Source organism: Ursus arctos, unplaced genomic scaffold, assembly GCF_023065955.2.
Source record: "Ursus arctos isolate Adak ecotype North America unplaced genomic scaffold, UrsArc2.0 scaffold_34, whole genome shotgun sequence".
NCBI lineage: Eukaryota > Metazoa > Chordata > Mammalia > Carnivora > Ursidae > Ursus > Ursus arctos.
This window is the reverse complement of record NW_026623030.1, coordinates 19,349,270-19,366,643: the sequence shown is the minus strand read 5'-3', so window position 1 is coordinate 19,366,643 and position 17,374 is coordinate 19,349,270. Positions and strand designations below refer to the sequence as shown.

The following is a 17,374-nucleotide window of genomic DNA, read 5'->3' as shown; positions in this document are numbered from 1 at the left end:
AGTATACAAAGAACCATTAGACATCAAAGCACTTGAAACGGGGGCTTCCAATATAGCACTTAAGCATTACCCACTCCTGCCTGCTAGACTTCCCCCTTCCTCCCCTCAGAGCTCGTAAGCAATTGGCTCAACATGCTCACCAAACCCAAATTTCATGTTTGGGACTTTAGAGGGTCTCAGTGAAACCTGGTACCTGAGCTGAGGCGAGATGATTTCCTGGAGGAAAATTACAGGTCGAGGAACCACGAGTACGTGTTTGCGGCCTGCTCCAGGTGGTGCCTGGGCAATATTCCCTCCCGGGCCCAGATGCGTCGGGAACTCTGCAGGGACACGTGGGGAGGCCAGAGCCCGGGCCAGACTCAGTGACATTCCCCAGGATCTTTCCAAAGTGTCAAAGGATATTGGAACCTTTCTAGAGAGCGCAGTGTAGTTTTAAACATTTCGAGAATTGGCCACTTTGGAAACAATTTAGTTCTACGCGGTGTATTAAATCATTTCCCCGTTTTATGAGTTATGTTGAAAAATAATAATAAATTATTTCCCCCCCGAGGTACTAGGAGAAATTGTGTTACAGCATTAGGTTATGATTCTTTGTACCATTTAATAGATATTCAAGGCTATTTTATTCTAATACACAAATACAGAGATTTAATGGAAGATGAAATGGAAAATACACGCTCTTGGATCATCGAGGTTTTAGCACTGGGGGCCCTTCCCCCTAACTCCATAGGCTAAATTATACATCAACGAGAGGAGTCTTTTGGGGACTACTGTGCCCACCACTCAGTAGGTATGGGCTAGATACTTAGGGAAGTTCATCGACTGTGTTGGGGGTATTTTAGTGACTTATAGTCCGAGGACCCGGATGGTGGGGTGGGGAGGTCTTTTCCATCATCACCTCTTGCTTTATGGGAGGAGCACAGGAATGAGGATCCCACAGAACCCACAGTGACCCCAAAGTTGATTCTGCTTGAACCAGGAAAGCATAGCTCATAAAGAGATCTTCCTTCCCTTCCATGCTGAATGTGCCGTGTCAAGGGGAGGGGGAGAGGAAGACGAGACAGCCGTGAAAGGAACGGAACGGGGGCCATGTTGAGAGCACCTGCTCGGCGTCAAGCGTCATGAATGAAAAGCACGATAGTAAACAAAGCCGCGTGTCTGCTCTCATGAAGGCTGCAGGCAAGACATGAGATGGTGCTCAAGACACCGCCAACTGCAGTTGATAGGCTTTGACACTGGCCCCCAGGTATCCCCACCTCCTGGCGTTCACCGCCTCGTGTGCTCCCCTTTGCATAAAACGCTTGTAACTAATAGCAGACAGCATGATTGGAGACTAAAGTGAGTGTGAACTCCTGAATATGTAGAACATGTGGGATGTGGTGAGGAGGACAGAGATAAGAGGTGAACCACCTTGTAGATAAACAGTGGCAGATGAGACCACTGTCATGAGAAGTCCACTTCTGGGGATTCTCACGTCTTCACCTCACCTCCTGTACTTACATACACATGTGATCTCGGCTCCCAGGGCCCCCCGAGAGAAGGAGGGTCCTAACAGCTTGTCTGGAACCCCATCCTTGTCACCTGATCAGGAAGCCTTACTTGACTACGAGCATGTCGCACTGTAAGGATACAACTGTCATCTGGCAGGAAATGATGGGAAAATTTAGGAGGAGAAAGATACAGGATTTGAGGGAGCAGAACCAGAATTTGGGTAAAGAGAGAAAGCAGAGGTAGATAGAAAGTAACTTTGGCCTCAAAACTGGTTTGGCTTTGGGGTGTGGTAACTAGAGTAATATTTAACACACTATTCTAGAACCTTCCTAGGAGCAAGGGAGGCTTTGCAATGGCGTACTACTGTGGTTTTCAGCCTGAGTTCCAAGCCGGACTGATGGCGAAACTCTGCACCTGCCCCCTACTTCGCCATGGAACCTTGGACGTGTTCTCTGAACTTTTGAAATCTTGTTTTCTTTATTTGTAGAATGAGGATCGAGGCAACACCCACCCTAGTGAGGCTGTGGTTTAAAGGAGATGATGTATTTAAAGACGTTTTTAACCAGCACATAGTGGGTGCTGAGCTAACGGGGGAGACTGTCCTGGGGGGTGGGGGTAAAACAAAGGGAAAAGGATCAAACAGACCCATTAGGTTCTCCCTACCCGTTCTGGACTTGCTCTGGAAAGCACAGCGTCCATTGGCAGGGATCCTTGGAAGTCCTGAGACGCTCGGGGCTGCCAAAGGTGGGAAGCCACTTTTTGTCCCACTTGGAAAGGGAGCGTGATGTCTGCCACACGGAGAGCTGTGAAGTCACAGAGTGTCCTTCCTCAGGGCCCTCCCCTGGGCTGGAGTTCAGAGAGACATAGTTGGTCTCCTTGCCCGAGACCGGGGGAACTAGAAGGCCGTGGGAGGACCTGAAGGCAAAAATTGTGCAAAAAAATCTAGGTCCCAATTGGAAAGATCCACTCAGTGTTGGAACTTGGGCTCAAAGTCAGGGTTTGAAACCAATAGCTGGCATAGGTAGGAGGACAGTGAGGAAGAACAGGAGTGGGAAGAAGTCTGATCACATCATCAGGAACCCAGATTTTTTTTTCTGTGTTCCGCCATTCTCTGAGGGTTGGCTTGTCCTCCAAAAGACTGCTCAGGTCCAAGCATTATGGAAAACCGTTTCCAGATAGGGAAAAAGGAATATCCATCCCTTGTATCTCATTTCAAGAGTGAGATAAAAACATCTCAGGAACTGCTCATCAGATTTCCCTCAGTGTCTTTTTGGTCACAACCACATCACATGACTTCACCTGAACCAATCACTGGAAATCAGGAAGGAGCCACTATGATTGGCATAGAGCAAATATGATTCAAGGACCCACCTTCTTGTGCCACGGGAGCTGGGGTGGGACCCATGTCCTGGTGAAGCACATGACTGACCAAGTGATCCGTGGAAAACATTAGAGCTCTATTTTTGAGGTAGAATGGACAGAGTAACTGTTGAAGAGACAACAAAGAGCATCTTCTATCTTCACCAACATGACCGCTCGCTCAGATTTTGGTCTCCAACATTTACTGCAACCTTAGGTAGCAGGGACCATGCTCAGCATCCCAAGACATTACCTTGCTTCACGTCAATAATTATGAGATAGGTACCATTTTTATCCTCATTTACTGATGAAAAGACCGTGGCTCAGAGTGATGAAGCAACTTTCCGAAGGTCACACGGTTAAGAAGTGGTAGCCTCGGGATTCTCGAAATTGACAGACTGCAGGGCTATTCTGCCAAATGCAGTAGCCACTAGCCACAAAGGATTCTAATTTTAAAGTACTTACAATGAAAACTCCAGGTCCCCAGCTGCCACTAGTCACATTTCAAGTACTCAACAGTGACATGCAGCCCAGTGGCTGCCATACTGGATAGTGCAGATAAGATATAGAATATTTCCATCATCACAGAAAGTTCTGTTGGACGGCGTTCCAGGACCCAAGACCTTAACCACTCCACCAGAATGGTTCCACGTGACTCACACTGTGGGCTGGTGGTCTTTGTGGCAGTTGCCAAAGCAACACTATCAAAGGCAGGAAGATTCCCACCTCCTACCACCCCACTTCCAAGAAAAAGGCTCTATTACAATGTGAGAAATTCCTAAACAACCAACTTAACAGGGGAAGGGAGACATTGAAAGGCATTTCTCATATCCTGGGAGTGACTCGGAGGAGGAAGGAGTAGAAAGGCAACAATACAGTAGTACCCTTTGAACTTGGATGCACTCAAAATTGCACTGCGGTTACTCCATTCGCCCACACCCGTACCCGGCAAAAACCCTGCTAGACCCACACATCCCCAAGCTCCACCCAGTTCTCACCCGAACTGCCAGTCCCCGGCAAACGTGTTTCCCAACGCACGACAAGAAAACATTGTGTCAATACCAGGTGACAATGTGGTATAAGGTACAACACCTGATGAAAACCCAAAATACTCTCCTTGTCCCACCCCCGCAAAAATTCCTCAAGGGCCAGTACTCATGAGTCAGTCTGCGGTTTGGTTAATCCAACTTTCAGACACTGGTGAGTTAGGGACAGGGCACGGTCCCTTGCCTAAGGTGCTGTAAGAGCCGTGGAAATATTTCAGATGGCTCACAAGTCTGTACATTTATTCATCTCCCTTTACGCTCTGCAGGGTGCCAATGTGGGCTGCCAGGACTGAGGTGCTCTCCAGAAAATGGGTGGTGTCCAGGAAGAAATATGTACGTACGGAGCATGCCCAGATCTGGGCTTGACCCCACCTCAGCCATTTACTTACCTTCGAAGAAAGGAAGGTTGCTAAGCTTTCAGATCCCCTCTCTGTAAAAATATAGGACTGTCGTGGGGGTCAGGAGAGGTGACTGTTACTAAGTGTCTGGTCCCTACATAGTAAGTCTTCCAATAAATATTGCTTCCCTTTCTCCTCCATTTACTGGATACTTGCATCAAAAATCTGGGTGGAGGGGCACCTGGGTGGCTCAGTGGGATAAGCACCTGACTTCAGCTCAGGTCATGATCTCAGGGTCCTCGGATCAAGCCCTACGTCTGGCTCCCTGCTCAGTGGGGAGTCTGCTTGTCCCTCTGTCCCTCCCCGCTGCTTGAACGCTCTCCCTCTCTCAAGCTCTCTCAAATAAATAAGTAAAATCCTAAAAAAAAAAAAAAAAGAATCTCGGTAGAACTGGGGGTAAATTTAGAAAGCATTCTGGACAGGGAACCAGAAATACCAAATCCTGACAGCTAGCCCTTTCTGAAGTGGTGTCACCAAATAACAACGCAGACCAATGGAAAGAAAACAGCGTTGTGTTATTAACGAAGGCTCGGGTGCCAAATCCTGAGGCCGAGCGGGAGTCACCTGGGCTGGGTCACACCACGTGGAAGGCTTCTTTTCTAAGCTTGGTGCGGCCTAAATAGCCTCTGGCCAAAGTCAACCCTGAAGCCAGCCGTCCTTCACCCTACATTGTCTCACCGGCAACCGAACATTCGGGGGCGGGGAGCAGTTTCTAAGACAAGAAGCAGGAGCTCTGTGTTACCGAGACACAAAGACGTAAAGGATAGGAGAGAAAAAGACAGACCCAGGGCCGGGATCCCCTCCCTGAAGCTCCAACTCCAGAAAATGAAACCTAATCGACGTCCTCACATATCACAGATCACATCTAAATTACTGCCAGGGGGGCACCTGGGTGGCACAGCGGTTAAGCGCCTGCCTTCGGCTCAGGGCGTGATCCCAGCGTTCTGGGTTCAAGCCCCACATCAGGCTCCTCTGCTATGAGCCTGCTTCTTCCTCTCCCAGTCCCCTGCTTGTGTTCCCTCTCTCACTGGCTGTCTCTATCTCTGTTAAATAAATAAATAAAATCTTTAAAAATAATAATAAATAAATAAATAAATAAATAAATAAATAAATAAATAAATTACTGCCAGGGAGGGGGGAGCATTTCTTGCCACTGATTTTGATGAAGAGCAGGGAGGTGGAGGGGAGCTACACTCAGAAGACTCTCCCTGGAATGTCCTCCCGGAAGGTGATACCCACAGACCCACCCTACCGTGCTTTCAGGCTGGCTTTACAAAGTCCAAGGGAGGGAGGTGGTAGAATAGAGATTCCCGGCTCCAGCCCTGAATACTGGCCGGCAGTCCAGAGTAGAGCCCAAGAATCTACATCTTGCCAGTGGGTGTCTAACCAGGTGGGGAAGGCTCTGTAGCTGCTGACTTTTTCATCCAGTTTTGTGGGTCCATCTCCTGGTGGCTGGTCTATTTTTCAGGCGGTTTCCATTCACCCTCCATCCCAAGTCTTGTCACACTGACACTTTCCTTAGTGAATTCTGCTTCTTCCCTGGCCCCCACCTCCTCTTAAGAAACTCTCTCCTCCAGTCCACTAGACCTTCAAAGCCACACGCGTAAGGGGGTCTCTTGTCGGGGAGTGTTATTTCCACACTGGCTTTTATTTCTGGCTGTGTATCTTTGAGACGGTCTTGTGACTTGGCCAACTTGTGTCCATGTGACGATGGGCATGTCGGAAAAATCTGGTAAGAATTTATCATGGAAAAATCTGCATCTTCAGAGCTCAAAAGTAAGTTAACAGATCAAAGAATCATAGGCCAATGTGTGGATTCACACAGAAAATACAACCAAAATGTGGAACGTTCTATGCACACACACGAGACCCATATGGACCCATGAGAAAAGTCAATATGTACATTGACCCACATTTCTCTGGGCAGGCTGCGCTCCCACAAAGACATCTAGTCCCCTTCCTCGGAGACAGGATAAAACAATGGGCTATCAACAGGCTATCCTGGGGAACATCAAAAAGGTAAAACACCTTAGACTTTTCTTCAGTGGTCTACCCCCCAGATACTCGACTGCGTCCGAGATAGTGGCAAAGGTCATCTGCAGTCCATGACGGAAGCTTGGAGGTGCACAAGGACACGTTTTAAAGTGGACAGTAGTGTCTGAGATGGGAAGGGGAAGTGCAGGACATTGCACATGCGTGTGATGTGTGTGGTGTGTGTGCCAGGCCCCCGTGCTGTCAGCAGAGTTCCAGGAAGGGCTAGCTGGACACCCATGGCTTGTCCTGTGCACATCTGCACATACCCTCATCCTCGGGGCCATAGAAAAGATGCTTCTCTGGTCAACCTACACTGGGACGTGTATCTGCCCAGAGGTCAGGCTTGGACATAGTGGTACCACCATAGATTTCCAGAACCATAAAATGCTGCAACTGAAAAAGCATTCGCATGCCCTAAAATGTGTCCTAGGAAACAGCTGCTGCATTTGATGTAAAATGGGGTAAAGGTGGGGAGCAAAGAGATGAGAAATTCTACCATGAATAAAGTGAATCATGTCTTGGGGTTTTTTTAATTACAGGACTTCTCAGAACCTTTAGCGTCCATGTTCTCTAAGCTGACCTGGGCACAGAACCTTTCTCTGAGAAGCACCTTTCAAGAAAACCGTCCTGAGACACATTTTGGGAGGAAGCACAAACCAATCTGACTCTTTCCATCCACTTAACATTTGGGAAAATCAAGGCCCTGAAGCAAAGGGATTAGTTCTAAATAGTATCCTAGTTAGTGGAAGCCCAGGTATCCTGCCTTCTGCTCTGGGGTCTTATTTCCATACATCTGTCGTGACATGTCAGATTCTGGGGGAGGAATTTAACTCATTCATTCATGCAATGAATATATCTTAGGCACCAATTCCGTGCCACCTTCTGCGCTGGCTGCTGGTGATATAGGACCAAAAAAGGCATGGTCCTTGCCTTCAAGGAGATTGTAATTTACTGGAACCACGTAAGTAAACAGTTGGTGACAGTTGAGGAAGTCTCTGCTTTGCATGGTTCCAAGATGGCCATGACTGTACTTGATTTATTTTTATTTAAAAAACTCTTATATGTACCCAGCACCTAAAAAGTCCCCTCAGGCCCCCTTCCCATCATGAACCTCACCCCTAAAGGTAACTGTGGTCAACCACTTGCAAATAAATCTTGATTCAAAAACAAAACAAAACAAAACAAACTCTTATATGGCAACTTGTATGTGCCAGGGGCTGTCCTAAGTGTTTCCTTCACTCGTAACTTGATGACTTTGAGACCAACTCTGTTATCAGCCCATTTAACAGATGAGGAAACTAGAATACAAAGATACTAGGTAACTTTTGCAAAGTCCCAGAGCTGGTAAATGGCTACGTTGGCATTTGAATCCACAAGGTGTGGCTCTATGATTCCTGCTTTTAGCCACTATGTTCTGCTACTTCTCAAGTTTAAGTAAAAGGAAGCAGTGGTCTTTATCCTCCGGCTCCTTACGCCCTTCAGAGATCGAAGCGAAGGAGCGTTCAATAACCTGAACACGCTGTGTGTTAAGTCCAGAGTCAACTACCAGCCTGAAATGGTATATGAACCAGCCCTCCAGCCCGCCCCATGTCCTCCCATTCCTCTGATATCTAGCCATGGGTTCAAAGAACAGAAAGGAAAGTGGGACCAAGAAAAACAGAATTCTCCGGCTGCTCACCATCTGCAAATCATCAGTAATGGGATAAATCAGAAAACGCAGCTCCCCAGCAAGCTACAAAGGCTCATAGCAAAGAAGATGCCCGAGAGCCATGGACTTGAATGCTCGTCTTCCAACAGGTGATATAGCGGCTGATCCCCACAGCATCCTGGCATCACGTTCCACATGCTCCTGTTCAGGGTCCTGTGCCTACGCAGAGCACCTCGACCTGTCCTCTTGGAGGCAAGCCAGCCTCCTCCTTGGGAGACCTCAGCCAGTTCCATGGGTTCAATTAGTTACCAGATGTTGGTGACTCTCCAATCTTGATCCAACCCAGATCCCCCTCGTACTTTGAAGACCAGTGAGCAACTGCCCTCTGGCCATCTCTACTGGCTATGACACGGGCCCTTCAAAGTTAGCATGCCCCAAACCAACCCTGTCATCATCTCCTTGCCCTGATTCACCCCTTCTCCATCGGTCTCCAACTGTGGGGAAATGGTACCACCTTCTATCCAACCACCCAAGTCAGAATCCTAAGAAGAATTCCTGATCCCTTCTTCTCCTGCATTCAACAAGTCTTGCTTATTCAACTTCCTAAATATCCCTAGAATTCCTCCACTTCTCTCCATTCTCTCCACCTTGTCCCCATTTGAGGCTGCCATCTTGCTTGCTTGAACAACTACAGAGATCTTCCAGCAACAACAGTCACCTCCCTCTAATCTATTTCTCAAGGTGCATCTTCCTAAAATGCAAATCATATCCCGGATCCAAGGATACCAACATAAAAATCCTCGTTGTCTGAAGCTATTATATTTTGGAGTAATTTGTTACACAGCAGCGGTTGGTCGAGAAAACTCATAGACTCTCATTTCTGAGCAACGGCACAAGCTATCATACCCAACACCTGATTGCTTCCTCCTTCCAATGCCAATCCACTTCACCGAACTCCAATTCATTCTCAGGTCTTAGATGAAATGATACCACCTCCAGGAGGCCCTCCCTGACTTCCTTCATTATAGCACTGATCACACCAGACGGTGAGCTCCACGAGGGTAGGTACCATGGCTGCCACAACTCACTCTGGATCCCCTAGGTCCCCGAAAGGACTGGCCTGCTATTGAAGATGGGATGTAAACATTTCCTGAATGAATGAAGGCCACAGAAAGGCCTTCCCTCTCCATGCTGAGCTGAGTTTTCTCCTGTTGCCCAGCACATGACTCCATATCATGCAGTTACTGACTGTGTCCTGGGTGTCCAGAAGCCCAGCTTTTAACTTCCATGGTTATAATATTGACTCCAATCTACTATTTCTGCTGAGCTTAAACACCTCTTCTTGTTCCTTCTCCTTTTTCATTTTCGTGAGAACCTCGAGGAACATAATTACCCTCATTTTACACATAGCAAAAATAAGACAGAAGGACTTGAACAAGTTTCATTGACAACTAATGCAAAAACCCGAGTCTCAGGACTGGTTCCCAAACTCTTAGCCTAGAACTGCTCTCAGAAGGAAGTTATCTGATGGACATACACCTTAATTATTAAATAATTTTGCTAAGAAAAAAAAAAAAAGCAGATTGCCTCCGCACACGTGATGGTTCATTTCACTTCATCACCCTGGCATCTCGGTAAGCAAATAAACTACAATATAAAATTTTTGGTCTCCGAGGGGGAAAAAATAGCAGAATCAAGGAAATAAAGAAAATCTAATTAAATCAGATCCGGAAAAAGGGAAGTTATGAAAAAAAGAAATCTGTAAAAAGGAAAGCATTTGGAAGGAAATTAGTTTTGATGCTTTCAGATACAGATTAGTAAGGTTATAAATTATTAGAGGAAAAATCAAGTAGTAATAAGCAAAGTAAGTTTAATGGTGGGGGGGGGGCATTCACAACAGGCTACTTTGCAGACCAGCACATCTGATAAGAGAGTCCTCTGCGTTGTTGCAAGACACTTGGTTTGATTTTTATTTCAACTCCATAAGGATCCTATTCACCATGTGTGAGCGACATTTCTCAAACCACAGAGTTCTGAATTAAACACAATTCTGTGAGGGGGAAAAAAAAATCACCATAATGCCAGTTTCAAGGAAAAATGCTATATAACCAATGGCTTTTGTTTCTCCCGTAACTGTACGCCTGTGGGTAGCTCACAGATCCACTTTATGCTGACCACCACTCAACTGTAGAGAACATTCTAGAATCTATAGCAAAGATCTTTGCCAAGACTTTAACATAAAATCCAGATTTCCAGCACTGGGCAGGTCCACATCCTCCCACAGCAAATATCAGCCTGAATTCAGTAAGGGTTCTGCCTTACCCAGGGCTTGTGGTCTCTATTTCTTCTATGCCCCATCTGCCTCTGTTGCTTACAGTATTTTCCTGGCCCCTAGGAGCATAGGGCTGAGATCCTTATGCTAAAAAAAGACAGCCGCCATTTTCTTAAAATTCCATTGGCTAAAACAGAGATTCACTCAAGTGATCTTTAAGAAAAGGAAATTCTTCGAAAGAAAGTGGTACTAGGACCCCATCGCGTACCTTTTCTTCTTTCACTCTCTCCCTTACCCTTTGGTCATGGTATGTCTGCTTCTCTCTGTGCCTCTGCCATTTTTCTTTTCTTCAGGAATGATGTCAACTTCTTCATAACATGAGTTGTGAGGGGCCTAAAAGAGCCCGCCTGACCTAGCAGCTACTCCCGGTCTTTCCACTTGGCACTCAAAGCTCCCCTGACCCGGTGTCTCACTTTGCCAGATTCAATTTGCCCAAACAGGAATCAGATTGGTGTACTCACTTGTTCAAGTCAGACCAAGCAATTATTGGCCATAGTTGTCAGCCACCAGATGAATCAGGGTGCCTGGGGCCCTGCCCTAATAACGGGGCGGGGGGAGGGGATGATGTGACACAACCAGGGCTTCCTGGGGCATCAGGCAGTCCAGGTGAGATACTCTCACTTCAAAGGCAGGCAGGCCATGACTCCCAACATCGTGACAGCCACCACCTGCCCCAACAAAGTGCTTAGTCTTAAGCAACTGGCCTCTCTGCTCCCACAAGATGTGGCCTGGCCAGGGCCTGGCTTCCAGAGGGCAGAGCGATGCACAAAGGAATTAGGCATTTCACTTGATGACTGAGCCCTCAGCCACATGCACAAATGGAAACAGCTTCTGTAATGAATTTGTAATGCTCCTTCGCTTTTTTCCTCTCAGTGCCGGTTGGCCTTTCAAAATAGTGTGAATCCACCATAGAACAGTAATCGGGCCCCTTCTTAACCATTCTAAGGGCTCACGCCCACTGCATCCCCCACCCAGACAAACCACCGCCCCTCCTCTCAAGTGGCCATAGCAAATTTGCCTTTATTGGCCCAAATTTGGGAACTCCACGTTACTTGCCTCTGAGACAGAACAAAGAGACCCTGTATTTTCTCTGGCCCCTCCCAGCTCCGAGATAGCTAAGAACAGAGCATGATTCTCGAGCTTCCGTTCATGCTGCCGAAACAAGAAAATTCTAGCAGCATGACAGGCACAAGGGCCTGGTTCCTATCCCAGCTCTGCCATGGAAGAGCTGTGTGATCTTGGATAGGTAGCTTCACCTCTCTGATCCCCACTGTTCTCCATTTCGTTAACTTCAGACAGTAACACCTCTGTTTGCTGAGAGTTTGAAGCGAGAAATGTAAGCAAGCCACACAGCTTTGGTCAACGTGCAATACACATACGTTACCCCCCCCCCTTCTCCCTAATCCCCTCTTCTAAATAGGAATGTTAGACCCTCCACAAATATTTATGGAAGAGTTGGAATGTTCATCACGTTCAACTGGGTGCCACAGAGAAAAAAGAGTCGAAGCAGCTCAGCATTGCTGGGGGCCCAATCTCAGCTCTGGCATTTTCTGGCTGTGTGTTCAAGGCAAGTGACTTAACCTCTCTGAAGCTCATACCTGAAATGGCCGATGGCAACTAAACCTGCTGAATCAAATGGTTGTGATCTTATCTTTTATTTGCACCATCATATTTCCCATCCCTGGCCAGAGCTTGGAACGCAGGGGTTGACCCATACTGGGTGAGGACCTCAAAGTATAAGCGGACATTTTCCAGGGCAGAGAAGATGGGACAGACGTTCCTAGTGGAGGAAATCAGAGGAGAAATGCTGAAAGGTCTAGGGTCTTTAAGGTTTGGGATCCTTTTCTGGGGGGGGTTGGTGTGGAGACAGACCATTTGAGAATCTGATGATGCTGTTGGAACCATCGCAGAGGTAGAAATACAAGGGCTAGGCACAGACTTCGGAGGACTGGACTAAAGGAAGAAATACAGGCAACCAGAACACCTTTGAGTTCAGAGGGGACAGATGAAAAAAATCAGTGATTCAGAAAATGTTTCTTCTCGAAGATGTGATCATTTTAGAGATCCTTGCAATTAAAAAAAAAATTTTTTTTTAAACCTTTACATCTTACTCGGCGCAATGAAGGGCAAGCATTGGCAAGACTTTCCAGAGGAAAAGCGTACCGTTGGTTCAGGTAAATAAATAAGTAAAGCGATTAGCAATCCGGGTTTGCCTACCTTTGCTGAAACAGCGGGCCTCACACCAGCTCACAGAGATCCCGTCACGCTGCGTCTTCGTCCTGGTCGGCCACCTTCCCTCTCCTTTGTGGATTCCATAGCTGTCCTTAGTTACTCTGCCTGGAGAGAAGGATCACCGTGAGCTGCAGCTTTCAAGTACCTTTGACTTTGACCTTTGTTGTGACCACCAAGTAAAGATCTGTTTTTGTGCATTTGACTCATTTTTACCAATGATGTCAAATTATCTTTTGATGGGCAAACATGGATTAATAATTAGCATTTTCAATCAGTTCCATCAGCGTGGAATTATATTCCAAGATTCAAGCAGTGAGCAGCAAACAGACTTTTTCTACAATTTATTTGTATGCAAGCGGGACTTCAGGGTCTTGAAATAAAATAGTGCATTTTCATCTTCTCAAAAAAAGTTTTGTTTCCCCCACCCCCCAGGCTTGTATGCCCCACGTGTGCCCCAGTTAAGGCTTTGAAACCCCGGGCTGGGATACCCGGAGGTTGGGGGGGAAGGATGGGCTGGAGATCCTGCTGAGGGTTTTAGCTTCATGGTGAGGGTACAAGGTGAAGAGAGCTTTACATGGAGACAGAAAGCCGAGAGCTGGGCTGGGGTCGCTTTGACCATGGAGGGAGATGGACCAGAAGGAGCTGTCCCAGTTGGCTCAGGACAGTCCCAATTTTCGTGCTGAAAGCTGTGTGCCCTAGAAACCCCATCAGACCAGGGCAAGCCAGGTCAGGGGGTCAGCCAAGTCACGAGTAGGCAGCAAAGGAGATGCTCTTAAGCAGTTCCTGACCCTGCTCTGGGAAGCCGCATGGCTTCACTGTTACGTGCGTGAGCTTTAAAGTCAGGACCCAGGTTCAAGTCCAGCCTTTGCTAAGTATCAGCCATAGGTCTCTATAGGTTAGTCTTTCCTATCTGTGAAATGGGAATAGTAGAATCTACTTTATTTTCTTGTCTCAAAGGCTCGGCGGGTCAGGCTGGACACAGGGGGAACGCTTATCGGCGGTTAGCTCGCCCCCATCACTGTAAGATAATAATAGGTTAATCCGGAGGGAGCCACGTGGGAAACGCTCTGGCAGGAAGGTGTGTTAAGAAAGGATTAATCTGAGCATCTTCCGAGGCAAGGGGAAGGGGAGCCCGTGTCAAGCTCAGGTCACACCAGCTGCTGTCAGCTCCCATCCCAGGCGCCCAGATATCCTGGCGGGCGAGGAGGCATCTGGGCCGCCCACTCAATCCTGTCGCAGGCCCCAGCCCTCAGTATTAACCTCCAGAGCCCAAGGAAAGCTCCACTGGCTTCCTCCCTCCTCCCTTTGCTATTTGTGGCCCTTGTACGGTTATAAGGGGCGAGGAGGTGATGCTGTTCCTTTCCGGCACACATGCTACTCCGAACAATGGGAATCAGGATGTTCAGCCCATCAAAACACCTTATTGTCTCACTCTCCGCCCGGAATCCCAGGACAGAGAACCCTGCTTGGCTCAGCACTCCATTAATAACCATGCCCGCACGCTGGCCATGAATGAAGCCTTTCTCTACCTCCCATGCTAATTCGATTCTAGCTTTGATGAAGGCCACCACTCAGTCGCTCAACAAACACTGAGGGAGCCCTCCCCAGTGGGGGAACCTGTGGTTTGAGCACAGCTGCCGGAGCTGGGTGTCGAGTTCCTTACCCTCTCTGTACCTCAGTGTCCACATCTGGAAAATGGGTTAATAATACCACGTGGTGGGGCGCCTGGGTGGCACAGCGGTTAAGCATCTGCCTTCGGCTCAGGGCATGATCCCAGCGTTATGGGATTGAGCCCCACATCAGGCTCCTCTGCTATGAGCCTGCTTCTTCCTCTCCCACTCCCCCTGCTTGTGTTCCCTCTCTCGCTGGCTATCTCTATCTCTGTCAAATAAATAAATAAAATCTTTTAAAAAATAATAATAATACCACGTGGTATTGTAAAACTCTTAAAACAACATCTGGCAAAGAGTACATGCTCAATAAACGTTACCTGTTACTACCAGTATTATTCATTTTAAAATTAGAATGTCTCACACCTCCCATAAGCCATCCTTTCATGATATCCTGATTCATGGGCCATCGTGAAAGTACAGAACATCAGCCAAAGGGGACATCTTGCATGGGAATGAATATTAGGATTGAGATTCTGGAGGATATGTATTAACAACTTCCTCTTGTTAATATCCCCCAGCCAGGGCCAGCCTCGGGGTCACACAGGACCCCATGCTTGAGGTTCATGGTCTCGTGTGGTCTATGCTGAATCGAATGGTCTAAGTAAGTGAACTTCAGTGGGACAACGGAGCGTGCCCTGAGGTTCGAATCCTGGGCTCTCACGAGGTCCCACCTCCCACCTCCCCGCCACCTGCGCCCTACAAAGTATGCAGCTGGTACTGCACCCCCCTCCTACTGGCTAACTCTGATGTGTGAGTTTGCTTACAGAATCTCTGCCGCTTTTCTCCGTGTTCACAAATCCCTCCTTCTGTGCAAGAGTGAGGTGGGGAAGAAAAGAAAAGCAAGACAATGCAACGAGGAAGGACGGACATCTCATCCTGCCCCCCCCCCATCATCCCATGGCAGCCAGGGTTGGGAAACTCAGCTCCAACACGTGGGTGACTCCGTTTACCATGCTGAGGCTCAGTTTCCGCATCTGTAAAGTGGGTATAATGATGAAGTCTCCCTCCTAGGCTCCTCCAGGGAATAAGTGAGATGGCGCTGGGCTAGTTTCTCTGCGTGGCATTGGAAAAGTGTTCAATGAATGGTATTTTTATCTGTCAAATAACAGTAGTAGTAGTCACGGTGATATCATCATAAGCCACTCCGGTCTCACTGACTGCATCGACGCGTCCTAGCACTGGATCAAAACCGTCTTCTCTCCAGGCTCCACTTGTAAATTGGTTCTTCTACTCATGAGGGGTGCAAATTTTTTTATTTTTCTTTCATACCTTTTTTGTTGCCGTGAGTCTCTGGCTCACTTCCTCTCCTGGGCGGCCGTGCTTTGCCCTAGAGCTTCCTGGCCCCAGCTTGTCTGGGCACTGGTGTCCTGGGCCACGTCAGTCAAATCCTGATTCCTTATCACACAGACATCCCCCAAGCCTACATTTGCATCCAGTGCCCCAGCACAGCTGTTGGCTGGGTTTCACATTATTTTTTATTATGATTACTACAACCACAAAAAAAAAAAAAAAAAAACTGATATAATGAAAATATATCCGAATTTATGAATTAAGGAAGGAGAGCTGCACCAGGGTCAAGCACTGAACTTGTGTTTTTTTCTGCGAGAGAGTAACTCAGCAATCCCTTTTTTATGGCTGTAGTTAAGAAGGAGGTTGTGGCTCAGGGTCAGTGATGGTAAATTCTCATCCAGGAATGAGTTTTCATGCTTACTGAACATTTGTTTGGTCAGAAGACCAGAGACTTTAAGTCTCTCCCCCTACTCTGCTTTCTCCTGTTCCTTCTGCAAATTGGAATGAGCTACACCCACATAACTAATAACAAAATACATCAAAGTGCCCCATGGGGCGGGGGCTCCCATTCCCTTCTCATGAGTGTAAATCCATCCCCTTTGGAGAGAGGAACTTGGCCAGGCAGTTGACATTGTCCCCAACAACGCCCAGACTCCTTGATTCAACAGTGCTGCTGCAGAAAACCTCACCTAAGCCAATCCTCTGAAAGGGAGTGAAGATGACCAACCCCACAATATTCACTGGGGCTTGAAGTTCAAAAGTTAAGAACGAAAAACAATGAGATTGCTAATTAAGGCAGTGTTCCGATGATCTCTGTGTGTTTAAAAAAAGAATTCTATAACTTGGTGACTTAAAACGGTCCCAATTCTTTAGTTTGCTAATGCATTGGCCACGTGGGTGGGGTTGGATGGGGTTGCCTCCCTCTCTGCCCCGCGGGGCTGGGTCTCGGCTGGTGGACACAGAGAGCTAAGGGCTGAGCAGCGTGGAGCTCTGGTCTTTGACACGGCGTCCTCAATTTGGCAACCCCAGCGTAGGCTGGCTTCTTCGGTGGTGGCTCAAGGCTCCAAAACCAAGTGTTCCAAGCAACAGAAAGTATAACTCGTGGTCTCTTAAGGTCTGGGCCAGGAACAAGGCCCAGCATTACTTCTGTCTCCATCTACTGGTCATGCCTCAATTCAGAGCATGGGGCCACAGACCTCAGCTCTTGATGGAAGGTGTATCTGAGGATTTGGGGCCATCTTTAATCCCCTGCAATCCCTTTTGCTAAGGCCATATGATGCCATGTTATGGTGTCACTAAAACGAAGGTTAATGAAGAAAGTTGAAAGGCATAGTGGAAGGTTAAAAAAAAAAAAGAAAAACCTAGGATGAAACTTTTCTAGACAACTGGATTCAAACACCAAAATGCCAACTCTGGTTGCTGAGGAAGCTTGGTTGTTATCTTCACTTTTTTTTTTTTTTTTCTGTTTTCTAAGATTTTCAGAGGCTGTGCGCAGCCCATGGACTTGCTGGGTCTGACTCTCACCGTGATTCTAAGCTTAAGAAAGTCTGCGTTCAAATCAGCCTTTCCGCCTTCTATGAGGAATTCCGGCCATCCACGGCACCCGTTGGCTGGTGGGTGATTGACAGCCCCTTTGGAGGTTGGCCATGGCCCCCAGCCGACCTGCCTCCTGCATGTGTTGGTACCTGTCTGCCCCCACCCCTGGGGGGGGCATTTGAGTTTGCAATCCCAAAGCCATGTTTGTAACTAAAAACCAGCAATAACAGCCTCATAAACAAATCTAAGACCAAGCACACTGGGATGATTTGTCCGGGGAGAGAAGAAAGGCACCTCGGATGCAAAACAGCCCTGATTTCCCTGCACCTTGGGCA

At 47.5% G+C, this 17,374-nt stretch overlaps 1 long non-coding RNA gene across 4 annotated transcripts in view; it reads right to left on the bottom strand.

Moving 5' to 3' along the window:
- LOC123001931 (uncharacterized) overlaps positions 1 to 17,374 on the bottom strand; it is a 187,162-nt gene that overhangs the window by 23,105 nt on the left and 146,683 nt on the right. For 3 of the 4 annotated variants that reach the window (XR_006411249.2, XR_006411248.2, XR_008957029.1), the window contains one exon: positions 12,526 to 12,645. This is a non-coding gene — a long non-coding RNA (uncharacterized LOC123001931). Of the gene's footprint in view, positions 1 to 9,864; positions 12,646 to 17,374 lie in introns of those variants that run through there. The other variant, XR_007190559.2, reaches the window with a different exon arrangement.